The sequence below is a fragment of the Quercus lobata genome, chromosome 1 (genome assembly GCF_001633185.2).
Source record: "Quercus lobata isolate SW786 chromosome 1, ValleyOak3.0 Primary Assembly, whole genome shotgun sequence".
Classification (NCBI taxonomy): domain Eukaryota; kingdom Viridiplantae; phylum Streptophyta; class Magnoliopsida; order Fagales; family Fagaceae; genus Quercus; species Quercus lobata.
In genome coordinates, this window is record NC_044904.1 from 33,905,420 (window position 1) to 33,911,419 (window position 6,000).

Genomic DNA, 6,000 nt, shown 5'->3' on the forward strand with positions numbered 1-6,000 from the left:
ATTCGCGCGTGCGGTCAGTTACTTTTAACACGCTACAATTTACGAGGCGTGGCTATTTACTCCAGGTAGCTTTATGTCTCCTTCATCCAACGGTGAGGCGTGAATCTGACGGCCAGCATTTTTCCTCGAATTCTTGAGCGGGAGTGGTTTTCTCTTTCTTTCTCTTGCTATATAAAGCGCTAGAGAGGCTCATTTTTTCTTTTCTATCTGCATATCAGAAGTCCAGAGAACTCCAGAGAACTCCAGCGCCCAAAAATCTACGAACACTTCCGTTCTTCAAATTTCCATAACCGTTTCCGCGAGGCGTCCTTCCTAGAAGAGATTTTCAAGCATCTCACTGGTCGTTTGTGAAGATATTCGTAAGTTCCGTTCGTTTCGTTGTTTCGAATTTCTCCTCGGATTTCACCTTTCTCCTCGGTTTTTACTTCCGCCCCCCCCCCCAGTTCAACTTAGATGGGTAGATTCAAGGACTTAGTAGACACTCCGGCCGCCATGGAGGCCTTTAGGGAAAAATACCATATCCCTCAGGGAGTGGTTCTGTGGTACTGTCCCCCAGAAGGAGTATTAATAGATAGAGACGTGGGTGAAATTGTCATTCCTATGATTGCCTTCATTGAAGGGGGAATGACATTCCTCATGCGTAGGATTACCCGGGACTACTTGTTCCACCATAGGTTGACACCGCATCAGTGCGCTCCAAACATGTTCAGGGTATTAGGCTGCATAGATGTCTTGAATGAGCGGATGGGTCTAGGCTTGACCTGGCATGATGTGGTTCACTTGTACGAGTGCCACTACGTCGAGAAGGGAGGGTATTACCTTAAATCTCGGTCCGAGGTGGTTAGGCTAATCTCCTGCCTCCCTATATCCAATAAGACTATGAAGGATGACTTCCTCATTGCCTCAGGAGAGTGGAGTGATGGTTTTCATTGTCCAACTCAGGCAGGAATTCCAGGTGCGGTGCTTTTAGGGCCAATCCTTTAAGGAGGGGGCTTAGCTCTTCGGATTCACTCTCTTTTTTGCTTAAGTCATAAATTTTATAGTTTAACTCTAATCTCCTTCTCGGCTGTATTGCAGATAGAGCTCTGGTTACCCCCAAGCTGAGTCACGTGAACGTTTCGGCCTTGAACTATCTTCTAAGGTCTGAAATTTATGTTACCAAGGATGGGTAGCTGCGCCCGTGTCATTTGGTTTTGGGCTATCGACCACTAAGCCGCTCTTTCCAAGCCATTGGCCACGCCATAAGAGCGGGTAGTCCAAGGTTGGCTCGGATTGACGTATCCAAGCCCAAGTTTCTGGCCCGGCAAGATCTTAAGCCAGTCGTGTTACCTGGCGCTCGGAATCTTCCACCAATTGTGCAACTGCCTCCGCCAGACAACCTTGACGTTGCTGCGCCAGTTGAAGGAGAGACCGAATCATCTCGTCTTTCTCTTGAGGAGGAGATAGACGAGTTCTATTTTGAAGAGGAGGTTCATCAAGCCCCTTTGATTGAGCTTTCAGACCTTGGAGGGGAGCAGGATTGAAACTCTGTGGTCGGCGCTCCGATTATTATAACCTGCTCGGACGACTCATCAGACGAGGAGGTAGACAATATGGCTAGCAAAGGAAAAACCTTACGAGAATTGATGGCCTCCTGGGGAAAAGGCCAATCTTCAAAAGAGCCAACTTAGTCGCAGGCCTAGGTCCTTCCTCCAGTTGCTCCTCAGGTTCCTTCTGACCTTGACCTCAAGGTTAACCTGGACCTAAAGAAGAAGAGACCAGTTGACACCCCTGAGGAAGGCGAGGTGCTCCCCCGCCCGGTCAAGCAGCAAAAAACCACTCGGGGGCAGAGGAGCAAAAGGGCTTCCTCCGTAGAAAGCCGAGAGGAGGAGAACCGGGCTGAAGTGTGTGTTCAACCACGTACTTGGAGCCCAAAGTTAGAGCTAGACGAGGTTGCTATCCCTTACACTGCATCGGTCTGAGAGTACAACAGGGGCCGAGCAGGGTACATTGCTGAGGCTTTGGAGCAGCCAGTACTCCTCACTAGGGATATGGAGGCTTACAGGCGGTTTTCCCAGCCCGAGCTCTTTCTATCCCTTAAGAGGGACCTTGCAATGGTAAGTCACTCTTCTACCCTTTCGTTAAGTCATTAGACACTGTTGCGTTTTAAGACAATTTTTGTTTTGTTGGCAGATTACTCAGCAGGTGTTTGTGGCTGAGGAGTTCTGTCGCAGCAATCGTAGCTTAGCTGAAGCTGAGACAGAGGTGGAAAAAACCGTGGGGTCCCTCAAGCAAGAGAACTCGGAACTTTCGGAGAAGTTCGAAAAGGCGGAGAAAAAGCGTTGGAATGCTGAGGTCGGCTTGAAGAACGCTGAAACCCAAGCGGAGGACCAGTGCCAACAATTGTACGTGACTAAGACTAGCCTGGCCACTAAAAACCAAACAGTGCTGGATCTTAAGGCCACGCTACAAAAAGCTAAGGAGGAGGTCCGGCGGGCTAAAGAAGAGGCTTAGCTGATCCGGGAGGCAGCCAAGGTTGAAAAGAAGGCCTCTTATAAGCTGGGGACTGAGGAGACTGAAGCGCGGCTCTCTGAGGAGATTCCAGAGGTATGCAGGGAGTATTGCAGGATCTCATGGGCTCATGCCCTTGATGCTGCAGGAATTCCTACAGACTTGGCCCTGAGGTTGCCCGGGAAGGTCTTCTTTCCGCCAAAGATCCGAGAGAATCCTAAGGGCGCTCCTAAAGCTTCTGAGCAGACCATGGCTATTCTTGATGCCATCCCTGTGCCTGATAAAGCCAAGGATCCTGCCAAGGAGTCCATCTTCGAGGTTCCTCCTCCTCAACCAGAGTAGAAAGAGAATCCTCCTACTAAGGCTTAGATCTTAGGTTTGTAATTATTGTATTTTTTTTTTTTTTTTAATGATAGTTGTCTTATTTTTGTTCTTTTGTAAAGACCTCTCTTTGTATGGACTTCGGCTTATTAATATAGAATGTTCTCTTCTTTCTTCTTTTTTTTTTTTATTCTCTCCTGATGTTTACTAACACTGTTCCTCTATTTAATGTTTGCAACAATATAAACAAATATAAATGAATAAGAAAGAGGAATGCCGTGCAGGGAATTTGAATGATAGTTGTAATAATACTAAACTACGCACGTACCTTGAAATTGCACAAGAGTTCCAAGTTATTAATTTTCACTAAGTCTGTGGTCCGAGGAGCCATGCAGGACTTAGGTTCTGTTTAAAACTTGTATAGATGTCGTAAGTTATTAATTTCCTCTAAGTCTGTGGTCCGAGGAGCCATGCAGGACTTAGGTTCTGTTTAAAACTTGGATAGATGCCATAAGTTATCAATTTCCCCTAAGTCTGTGGTCTGAGGAGCCATGCAAGACTTAGGTTCTGTTTAAAACTTGGATAGATGCCGTAAGTTATTAATTTCCCCTAAGTCTGTGGTCCGAGGAGCCATGCAGGACTTAGGTTCTGTTTAAAACTTGGATAGATGTCGTAAGTTATTAATTTTCCCTAAGTCTTTGGTCCGAGGATCCATGCAGGACTTAGGTTCTGTTTAAAACTTGGATAGATGCCGTAAGTTATTAATTTCCCCTAAGTTTGTGGTCTGAGGAGTCATGCAAGACTTAGGTTCTGTTTAAAACTTGGATAGATACCGTAAGTTATTAATTTCCCCTAAGTCTGTGATCCGAGGAGCCATGCAGGACTTAGGTTCTGTTTAAAACTTGGATAGATGCCGTAAGTTATTAATTTTCCCTAAGTCTGTGGTCCGAGGATCCATGCAGGACTTAGGTTCTGTTTAAAACTTGTATAGATGCCGTAAGTTATTAATTTCCCCTAAGTCTGTGGTCCGAGGAGCCATGCAGGACTTAGGTTCTATTTAAAACTTGGATAGATGCCATAAGTTATTAATTTCCCCTAAGTCTGTGGTCCGAGGATCCATGCAGGACTTAGGTTCTGTTTAAAACTTGGATAGATGCCGTAAGTTATTAATTTCCCCTAAGTTTGTGGTCCGAGGAGTCATGCAAGACTTAGGTTCTGTTTAAAACTTGGATAGATGCCGTAAGTTATTAATTTCCCCTAAGTTTGTGGTCCGAGGAGCCATGCAAGACTTAGGTTCTGTTTAAAACTTGGATAGACGGAAGTGGATCAATGCGATGATCATGGAACGAAACATAGGCTGAGCTGCTTTCATTAATAATAATATCTTCTTAGATTATTTACATTCCACAGGCGAGGTACAGTTTTTTCATCTAAGTCTTCTAGGTAATAGGCACCTATTCCGGCCACAGATGTGATGCGATACGGTCCCTCCCAGTTGGGTCCAGCTTGCACCAGGAAGGGTTTTTAGCGATGCCGAGAATTTTCCTCATTATGAGGTCGCCTGGACTTAGAGGTCGCAGCTTTACATTGGCGTCATATCCCCGCTTTAGCTTCTAATGATAGTTGGCCATATGGATCATCGCTTTTTCCCTTCTTTCCTTAGCTAGGTCTAGACTTCTCCCTAGTAACTTTTCATTGCTCTCTGGGGTAAAAGTGCTAGACCTCAATGTAGGGAAGCTGTTCTCGATTGGGAGTACAGCTTCGGCCCCATAAGTCATCGAAAAGGGAGTCTCGCCCGTTGACCGTCGCGGTGTCGTTCGATAGGTTCATAAAACATGCGGGAGCTCTTCCACCCATCTCCCCATTGCATCATCCAATCTCTTTTTCAGACCGCTTACTATGACTTTGTTCACGGCCTCGGCCTACCCATTTTCTTGGGGGTAGGCAGGAGTGGAATATCTGTTGGTGATGCCAAACTCGTTGCAGTATTCCCTGAAGTTCTTACTATCAAATTGAAGACCGTTGTCTGAGATGAGGGTGTGAGGAGTTCCGAGCTCGTAATAATGTTTTTCCAAATGAATTTCTTGGCATCCACGTCCCTGATGTTGGCCAAAGGCTCAGCCTCTACCCACTTGGTGAAATAGTCGGTGCCGAGTATTATGTATCGCTTATTCCCTGCTGTTTTAGGGAAAGGATCGACAATATCAAGACCCCATTGAGCAAACGGCCAAGGGCTGGAGAGGGGGTTAAGGATTCCCCCAGGCTGGTGAATATTTGGGGCGAATTTCTGGCATTGATCACACTTCTTCGTATATTCTTGGGCATCTCTCTGCATATTCGGCCACCAGTATCCCTGGGTGAGTGCCCTGTGCGCCAGCGATCTTCCTCCTGTGTGACTCCCACAAATTCCCTCATGTAGCTCTTCAAGCAAGGACTCGGACCCCTCTGGGTGTATACACAATAGGTACGGCCCAGAATAGGAACGCCGGTATAGCTTGTGGTCTTCCGACAACCAAAACCGAGGAGCATTCCTTCGTATCTTCTCGGCTTCCAGTTTTTCCTCTGGTAGTGTATCGTCTTTGAGGAAGTTCACTATAGGATCCATCCAGCTGGGACTCTTTCTAACTTGATGGACCTGAGCCGGGTCTCTTCTAATTGAACTCGCTTGGACTAGATCCTTGACAAGGATTATTCGCAGCAGATCACGCGCTGAGGACGTGGCAAGAGTGGCCAGCGAATCTGCATGGGTGTTCCCACTTCTAGAAACGTGTGTCAGATTGAAGGATTCAAAACCCGACTGCAGGCGTTTGACTCGTCCGAGATACTCTTGCATCCTAGCATCTCTAGCTTCTAACTCACCCGTCACTTGGCCAACAACCAATTTGGAGTCCGAGAACGCTTCCATTACCCTTCCGCCTAATTTTTGAGCCATCGTCATCCCTTGAAGTAAGGCTTCGTACTCGGCCTCGTTGTTCGTAGCCGAGAACCCGAGTCTTAGTAACTTCTCAATGGAAATACCTTTGGGCGATATTAAAACTAGTCCAACTCCAGATCCTCTTTTGTTGGCCGCGCCATCCACGTAGACCCTCCAGCGCAAGGTCTCCCGTGCTGAGATTGTGCCAACCGATTTTCCATCCATGTCTTTCTTCTCGGTTATTGTTTCCACAGAAGGTTCAGTGAATTCTGCGA